Source organism: Vitis riparia, chromosome 16 (genome assembly GCF_004353265.1).
Source record: "Vitis riparia cultivar Riparia Gloire de Montpellier isolate 1030 chromosome 16, EGFV_Vit.rip_1.0, whole genome shotgun sequence".
Lineage (NCBI taxonomy): Eukaryota > Viridiplantae > Streptophyta > Magnoliopsida > Vitales > Vitaceae > Vitis > Vitis riparia.
Window position 1 is genome coordinate 14,445,809 of NC_048446.1, and position 10,407 is coordinate 14,456,215.

Here is a 10,407-nt window from a genome sequence, read left to right on the forward strand (position 1 = left end):
AAGACACCAATGTATATGTAACATACTAGGTGCCTTCTTATCATCACTGCATTCACCACAAACATATATATATATATATATAGAGAGAGAGAGAAAGAGAGAGACATTATATATATATATATATATATATATAGGGAAGAAGAAGAAGAAGAAGAAAGTGAAGAGGAAATGGAAGAAGGGCAAGTTTTAATAGAAAAGATGATAGTAGCAGTGGTGTTGGGTGGTGTTGTAGGGTTGTTTATATATCTCTATAATACTTTGATTTTGAAGCCAAAAAGACTTCAATTAATTTTATTAACTAATTTTGTAAAAAAAATCAATATATGACAACTACAGCTTAAGAGTATACTATTATTTCGATAAAAATAAATTTGTCATAATACAAATAAATTAATATCTTAAAACAAATTAAATATTTTAAATTAATAAATTATACAATTTTATATATTATTTATATGTTACATAAGTTTATTATTTTAAGATTATTAGTTTATTAATAAATAAAACATTCATTTATAATATGTTCTATTTATTAATTTATGTTTGTTGAACTAATACTAGATTCTTAAGTTTAAATATAAATAATTTATTATTAAAGTATATATTTTTAATTTCAATAATAAATTTTAATTTAATAGTTTTTAATTAAATTTGAAAGTAAAAAAAAAATTATAATTAAAATCATAGATTCCAACTGCGGCTTAAAAGTATACTATTATTTTGATAAAGGTTAATTTATCATAATACAAATAAATTAATATCTTAAAAAACAAAAAATTAAATATCTTAAATTAATAAATTATACAATTTTATATATTATTTATATGTTATATAAATTTATTATTTTAAGATTATTAATTTATTAATAAATAAAATATTCATTTATAATATCTTCTATTTATCAATTTATGTTTGTTGAAGTAATACTAGATTTTTAAGTTTAAATATAAATAATTTATTATTTAAGTATATTTTTTAAATTTCAATTATAAATTGTAATTTAATAGTTTTTAATTAAATTTGAAAGTAAAAAAAAATTTACAATTGAAATCTCAATTATCAACTACGGTTTAAAAGTATACTATTATTTCGATAAAGATAAATTTATCATAATACAAATAAATTAATATCTTAAAAAAAACAAATTAAATATCTTAAATTAATAAATTATACAATTTTATATATTATTTATATGTTATATAAGTTTATTATTTTAAGATTATTAATTTATTAATAAATAAAATATTCATTTATAGTATATTCTATTTATCAATTTATGTTTGTTGAAGTAATACTAGATTTTTTATTTTAAATATAAATAATTTATTATTTAAGTATATTTTTAAATTTTCAATCATAAATTGTAATTTAATAATTTTTAATTAAATTTTTAATTTTAAAAAAATTAACTAAAGCCTCAGTTGCCAATTGTGGCTTTAGTTCAAAAAAGAAGTCGTAGTTGCCAACTGCGGCTTTAGTTCAAAAATGAAATTGCAGTTGCTAACTACGACTTTAGTTCAAAAATGAAGTTGCAGTTGCCAACTGCGGTTTTAGTTCAAAAATAAAATCGCAGTTGTCAACTACGGCTTTAGTTCAAATATAAAGTTGCAGTTGCCAACTACGACTTTAACTAAAATGATGGGAAAAAAAAAATTTAATGACATAGGGCCTACGTGGCACCAAAGAGGCCAATTTGAACATAAGTTTCAAAAAGTAGTTAGATGTTACAATTTTTTTTTTAAAATGGGTCATTTTGACCCAAAACTCCTTTCTTTCTCTAAAACATATCAATTTTGCTACTACCCTATTTCCCTAAAACCCACTAACTTTGCTATCACCCTCTTTCCCTAAAACCCACCAACTTTGCTATCCTCTTACAACTCACCTCCCTTTCTAAAAAAACACCAGCTCTGCAGAAAGCCTATGCAAAAAAAACCAACCACTCTCCTCTACCAGCTAACAAACCTACATCCCCAAAAAAGTTTTTTTTTTTTTTAAATGACTCAAAAATTGCCAAATGAGGAGCTCTACAATAGCTTGATAGTGCATCTACCAAAGACCCAAGTTCAAATCCTATGGTCTACTTGTATGACATTTTGCTTGAAAAAAAGTAAAGTCACTTTCCCACATAAAAAATACAGGAAGCAAAAGTAGCCTATAAATTTATCATTCATCAGTGTATTTTATAAGGGTGAAGATAGCTGAGTTTTTTTTAAAAAAAAAACAACTCATGAACCATCAATCTAGCTCATCAAGCCAATGATTGGACCGTTGGATAGATTAGTTTTTAGTGACATTCCTATCAGTCGAATTGATCGGTTCAATTTTTAAAACATTGGCTTTTATCATTTCTAGTATCAAATACTATGCAGAACTTCCTTTGACATGATCTTCTCTCTTAATTTTGGATTTTATGCACTTTAGTTTTATTCCTGATGTATAGATTTCTAATTTGAATGAAGAAATGGAATTAAAAATATAAACATGAAATTTATGTGTTTAAAGTTACTGTACATTGGCTTCATTTTGTTTGGCTCATGAAACCCACTTGAGGGCCTTTTGTTATTAAGTGGGTAGCACATTGATGGTTATTGCCGAAACTCGTGCTTGGGCCTTATTTGTGGGCACAAACACCTAGGGATGTGCACTAAAAAAATTTAGGGTTTGTTGAATGAGAAAAAAAAAAAAGGAGAGTCATGGAAAGAAAAAGAAAAAACTAGTCATTGTAAGACTCATTGAAGCAAGTGCCTTGTGGGATTTTTTGTTTTTTCCTTTTCTCCAACCTTTTTTTTAAAGATTCTGTTGGACTAATTTGCGGTGATATCAATTCTTTTTTCTTTTGGGATACAAACTTCCCATAAGCTTAAATAGAGACATTTGTAATATTTTTTCATATTATAGTAAATTGTTGTCAAGCATAATATCGAAACACATTAAATTTTGATGTTTTGCTTTTTATGGGTTTGATAAATTACCTTTTAAAATCCTATTATCCATTTTTTTGGTGGTTTGGTAGGGAAGTTATTGTAGATTACTTCTACTCAAATTGAGTTGATAAATAGATACATCATTTTTATATATTGGTATTGATGATTGATTTTTATTTTATTTTATAATGTATCTTGTTTTTCTAACAAAAACTAATGTTAGAATTTTCTTTCTAACTAGAAAATACATGAAAATTCATAGAAAAGAAAAACAATGTAAATAAATTTTATGATAAATAATCTTGGTTTCATATAATGCATTTTGAATTTTATAATTTTCATTTTAATATTTTTTTTTCTTCTAATAAGGAGAAAACTATTTTTAAGGACAGTTGGAAAAAAGGAAATGGTATTTAAATATAAGTAGATGATTTTTTAAACAAACTCCCTCATGGCCTCATCACATCATTTTTATTTATTTAAAAGGGTAATTGTATAAGTAGTAGGTTACTGTTGGTAAAAAGGTTATATTTGTATTACTATATTGTTGAGTTCATATACAAATGACAAGAGTATGTATAAGGAATAAAATAACAAAGAAACTAAATAAAATTCCTATAATAATGCTATGTCATAACTGTACAACTAACACTATGATTTTGGAGGTGATTCGAGAGATGATTCCTCATTATGCCCCCACAAGGTTGGGGTACAGGAACGGATGCCAACTTAGCATGATGAGTTATGAATGGTTATTGGTAAAGTGGTTTGGTAAGTAAATAAGACAATTGGTTGGAAGAGAAGACATGACAAACACGGAGTAGGTGCTTGAGAACTTGATTGCAAACAAAGTGATAATCAATAACAATGTGTTTGATGTAGGAGTGAAATATTAGATTGAAAGATAGATAAATAGCTCTCATATTGTCATAGTAGATAGTAGGTGAAGTATAAGAGGGAATGAAGAGCTCTTGGATAAGATGTTGGATCCAATTAATTTCAATAGCGGCAAAGGCAATGACATAATATTTAGCTTCAGTGAAGGAACGGGCAACTGTTGGTTGTTTCTTGGAACTCCAACTGATGAAATTAGCTCCAAAAAAACAAACATAGACAAAGGTGGAAAAGCGAGCATTAAGGTTCCTTACCCAATTAGCATTAGAAAAAACATGAAGGGTGAGCGGAGTTTGACAATGAAGGAGGAGACCATGAGAAATAGTGCCATTCAGGCAGCAAAGGACACGCTTCATCACATGTCATTGTTGCTTGATGGGTCAATGCATGAATTGCTTGATCGTGAAACTTTAAGCTCAAATGATACAAGAAAATTAAGATTGAGAGGTGCACTAATGATATGCAAGTTTTAAACAATGGTGCACTCAAAACACTCTTCTAAGGTTCAAATATATTCAAGAAAGGTTTGAGAAGGTTGAGCTCTTAAACAATGAAGATTTGGAGCCTTTTTATATAAGAAAACAACCAAACTAGCCATTGGGGGTTTGATTGGTCGATCTGGGGGTCGATCAGTTCACTAGCCGTTGGAGCATTTAATGCTTTGGCAGGTTATCGTTGCTTCAACCAGATCTTGACCGGAGGTCGATCGGGAAGGAGGATACCTCGACTGGAAAGGGAAGACTACTGGATGAGATAGAGTGTTTTTAACACTCTTTGACCGGGCCAGGGGAATCGGTCGACCGGTACCCTGACCAATTGAGCTGGTTAACCCAGTACCTCGATCGATTCAACACTTTGGCCCAAACAACCAACTTTTTCAACTTAAAACTTTTTTAAACAAGTTTGAAAAACATTTGACAGAAGGTTTTAGTTGAAAACAATAAATCATCAAATTTTAAAATATTTAAAACAAAATAACTCTTTGATGATTTTGATACATAAGTAAAGAATGTAATGCAGAAAAACCTAATGCACCAACAACCTTACAAAGAGATCTTATGACGTTTGGGTTTTGAAAAACACTTTTCTTTGAGATGATCTTTTTCTTCATAATTTCTTCTTGGCTTGATTTGCCTTTGTGATTGTCACTTTGAAAATCGTCTTACCTAATCACACTTGAAATATAATAATTAGTTTTAAACCTTGTTTTATTATCATCAAAACTGAGATTAACCAAACCTTGGTTTCACAGTTAAGGTATCCGTATTTCCTAACAGCAATTGCTTTTAGGAAAGTTGGTAGCATCTGAGGTCCTACAAGTGGTATCAGAGTCGAGGTCACGGGTTCGAACCCTAGAGGTGTTGCTGGGTAGGAAGATTGTTGGCAGATCGGAGGGTTGGTTGTGTCCATCAACTCCTCTTGTGTTCGTCGTGGTCGCTTGGGTGAATGCATTATAAGGTTAGGGTATGCGCCTTTCCTAACGGTAATTACTTTTAAGAGAGTTGATAGTGCTTGAGGTTCTACAAATGGTATCAGAGCCAAGGTCACGGGTTCAAACCCTAGGGGTGTCGCTGAGGAGGAGATTGTTGGCAGATCGGAGGGTTAACCGTGTCCATCAACTCCCCTTGTGTTCGTTGTGGGCGCTTGGGTGAATGCACTATAAGGGTAGGGTATGCGTATTTCCGAACAGCAATTGCTTTAAGAAGAGTTGGTAGTGTTTGAGGTCCTACAAATGGTATCAGAACCGACGTCACAGGTTCGAACCCCAAGGGCGTCTCTAGGGGGGAGATTGTTGGAAAATCAAAGGGTTGGTCGTATCCATTAACTCTCCTTGTAATTGTCATGGGCGCTTAGGTGAATGCACTATAAGGTAGGTTAGGGTATAAGGTAGGTTAGGGTATGTGTTTTTCTTAACAACAATTACTTTTAGGAGAGTTGGTAGCATCTGAGATATTACAATATATATATTATGAACAAATACTATAATAGAAGCATAATACTCTCTAAATTAATATTTATTTATTTATTAATAAATCTAATATTTTAAAAATTAGACTAGTCATTAAATCGAAAAAGTTATCAGTTTACAATTCAATGGCCAGACGAATTGTTGAAATGTGGTTGATCCAATAACGTCATAAACATATAATTTATATATTATTAAAATTAAAATTAATTATAAAAATTTTAATATATATATAAATTAAAAATCAACAATATTTATTTTAAATCTTATGAATAAGTATAAATGTATTAATATTTTAAATTTTATTAAATGAAATATGTATAATATTTAAATATGAATATATTGAAAATAAAATAAAATTTAATTATTCAATTTTAACTAATTTTATAATTTAAAAAAGTATTAAATTATTCTTATTTAATATTATTAATTTTTTTTAGCAAAGAATATAATTCTTTTGTTTGTTGGGTGAAGCAATAAATTAAACGTAGTCACGTAATGTCCCAACTCATTTAATGAGCTTGAGGTCTAGAGTTCAATGACTAAGCGGTTCACAAGATTGAACCAAACCAAAAAGGTCGATGATTGAAACAGCCGGTCCAGTTTGGTTTTTAAAACAGGCGATAAATCAATAACTTGTGATCCCCATAATATTACTTTATCCCAATTAAAATGGGTCAAAACTCCATGCCTCCCAAGAAAAGTGGGCCACAAAGGAGAGGTCGTGTGAAAAGCAGTCCTATGGGAGGGTTTTAAAGGGGCCCAAAAGCTAGGTTAAAGGCCCCTAGAACCGCTTTAACCCAACCCAAATCTTCGTCTTGAAAGTTGTCCATCAAAGAAACTGAAAGATTTCAAGATGCTAAAGCCTTGGAAGTTGGAAGTAGCCATGCTTGTGGACAAAAAGAAAGTGGATGTTTGGATGAATGGAAAGTTGAAGCCACTTTTTATTTTTCCCATACTCATCTCCCCAACTTCCTAAGTCACACCCACATTCTGTTGGGATGTGGACAGTGGACCCATTGGAAAATTAAATAAAAGAAAAATGAGCACAAAATATGATTGTCATTTGGACAAAATTTATATTTGACTTCCTCATTTTATATTTTAAAAAGAAAAATATAATTTGAGTAAAAAAATTTGTAAAATTTTTTTCTATGGATAAAAGTAAGGATGAGGGTTTGAGATGAAATCACCTTGTCTTGATCTATTTATTTATTTATATCTATTTTCATCTTTTTTTTATATAAAAAATAAAAATTAAATAAGATGGTCAAGAAATTTATATATCCGTGTTTTTCTCGTTTGTTTTTAAAATTTTACATTATATTAAAAATAAATATTGTAACTTTATTTTTCTGAAAAGTAATTATATATATTAAAAATGGAAAATTTCAAAAATAAATTAAAATGATTTTTATTTAATTATATATCATTAATATATATATATATATATATATATTAAAAAATTAAATTAAAATAATTTTATTTAATTATATATATTATCTAAATCCAATTAAGGTTTTTTTTCAAAATAAAAAATTTATTTTTAATTCATTTATTTTTATCTTAAACACATATTATTATCATCTTTTTTTCCTTCTATTTTTCTTTTTTATTTTCTTTAAACTTTCTAAGAACTAAACATAGCCAAACTAGGCTTCTATTTAAGAACCCAACACTATCTTTGGTTCCAAAAAGTTTGGATGGAAAATACAAGCCAAAAAAAAAAAAATTGAAGAAAATAAAAATTAAATCAATAAATTATCTTGATGTACTACTTCCGACTCTTTTTATTTATTTAATTATTTTTTATAAAATTAAATAATTTAAAAATATACAATTTTTTTAATAATTTAAATCATATTTGCTTTTTTTTCTATTTTCTTTTATAGTAAAATCAATCCACTGTCCCTACCACTTACATTGACCGTTAATCATGTTGTTTGACCTTAAATCATGGGACTATGTCTAAGAACAATTATCTATTTTTGCCAAAAAAAAATAATTAAAAAACATATTTAACAATAAAAATTTTAAAAAAAATTAAAACATAAAACATGATATTTTTTTCAAACATGTTTAAGTTATTTTTAATTATTTTCACTTATTTTATAAGAATTAATTTATAAAAAGACAAATATATATGAATAATAATTAAAAATAAATCATCTAATATAAAATCCATTTTTAAATAATATTTAAAATTCATTTTTAAATAATATTTAAAATTCATTTTTAAATAATATTTAAAAATATTTTAAGTTTCTCAATAGATTTCTGTTATGAAAAACATCATAAATTTGGTTTTAAAACTGCTATCAAAAAATATTTTTTTAAAATAATTTTTTGAAAACAGTTCTCATGTTTTGCACGTCCCATGACCATATATTACCCAAAAAAAAAAAAAAAAAAGCCTAAAAAGAAGCACAATTGGCTTTTTAAAAAAGAAAGAAAAAGAAAAAGAAAAGGCACGTATAAAATTAACTTCTTTTCCGGTGATTATTGTAATTTGCTTTAAATAATCTATGGGGGAAAACAAAAGTGGAAGTGCATTACAACTGGCCAGGTGGATTGTGCAGCCCTATATATTCCATTCTCCCTCAAAAGGCTCGTTTTCGCTTGATGAGCCTTTCTCTGCATGGGGGCACAAAATATTTGTTGGGATACGTTTGGAAGTAATTTCAGGTAAAAATGCTTTTATTTTTATTTTTTAAAATATTTTTATTAGAAGTGAATTTATAAAAAATACAGTCAACATTTAGATATGAATAAAAAAAATACTTTTGATATGAATGGGCATTTGGATACCAAATGCATTAATTGTTGTGCATTTTTTTAGAAGTGCAAGAAAATCCTTTCTTCGATGTATTTGTACATTGAAAATAATTAGGAAAATGAAAGAAAAAAAAGTATAAATAAATAAAACCAAACCATAGAGATATACAAACAAGTAAGATTATAATACAAATGATGAGACTTAAAATACATATATGTGACAGACTTAATGATAGGTGCCTTTTCAATACCTATTAAAAAAAGTATTATTTAGTACTTTAAATAAATGAATATTTGATTAAAAGGAATGACATAATTCTTAAATTATGAATCAACTCTTTTTATATTTTTACTTAAAAAGTAATTTATTTTTTTTACATAAATATCTTTTACCATTTCAAGTATTTACTTATATGTTTTCAAAGAAAATATCATTTTTGCAAGACAATAGTAAGGGTATTTTTGTCCAAATGAGACAAAAAAAAAAGAAGACAAAGGGTTAAATTTAAAAAATTTGGTTTTCACGGACCCTGTTAATCAAATAACCCTTAAATAAATCTTCTCGTGGTTATATTAGAGATGACAATGGAGAGAGTTTTTTCAAGTACCTACCTCGCTCCTAATGGAATGAGTTTGAATTTTAACTAAATGGGTTTGAGAATTTTTTTAAAACCCGAGACGGGTTTAAGTATTGTCTTGTCTCGGCCGGCCCTACCCGGTCCTACCTTGCCCTACCTGATTAGATATAAAATTAATTTTTAAAATTAAATTAAATTTATTTTTATTTTACTATTTTTAATATATAGATAATAATAAAATATTTTGTAATAAAATAAGTTATAAAAATATAATAATTTAATTATTTATTTTAATGTAATTAAAATATTTAAAAGTAATTTTTTTTAAAAATTTAAAAAAAATTAAACGAGACGAGGGAGTATGAGAATTTCTCATACCCATCCTGCTCCATCTTGCCCAATTTAATTTTTTAAATGAGATGAGGATGAAAATTGTTTTGAATAAATGGACGGGATTGGGATAGAAATGACCCATCCTGTTGCCATCTCTAGGTCATATTATTATTTATTGACACTTAAAAAAAAGTATGATCGGTCAAAAAAAGTTGTGGTTGAGGGCGTGTTGTAATTTTCTTATAACAATCTAATAATAATAATAATAATAATAAATTTAAAAAAAATGAAAAGAAAAAAGAAAAAAAAAATGGAAGATTGTTTTTTTTGGTCCCCTACAAGATGTGCATTTCAAGTTTCAACTAGCTCGGTAGATTGTGCAGCCCTAAATATTCCATCCTACAAAGAATAAGGGAAAGAGAATGACTTTTTTCTTCTCCCCCCTAAAGCTGCTTAATTTATACCAAGGAATCTATTCCCCATGCATAAATGAAATATTAAGAGAAAAATATCTTAATAATATAATCAATTTTAAATTATATCCTTTTCAAATTTAAGGGTGCATCCGTAATTGTTTTGATTTTTTTCTTCTTTCCACAAATCATGCATCCTATCACTTATGGGCTTTAGTTAATGGTGAACTATTGTTGATTTTTTAAAATCCATTATATGTAAGATTTATTATCCAATTATTGATAATATATTATCAACTAGTTTTGGGTAGACAATTTTAGATTTAATTGGATCATATTTGAGTTCCAAATGATTTTCAAAATTTACTAGACTCATTATGTCTGATGCATTAAATCTCCTTTGATTTGTAATTTATTTACCAATTAAGTTTTTGAATAAACATATATGTAAAAGAAAAACAACAAAGCTATTTTGATTAGTTTTGATTTATGAATTTCTAGTGTTAATTGAATAAGTTTTT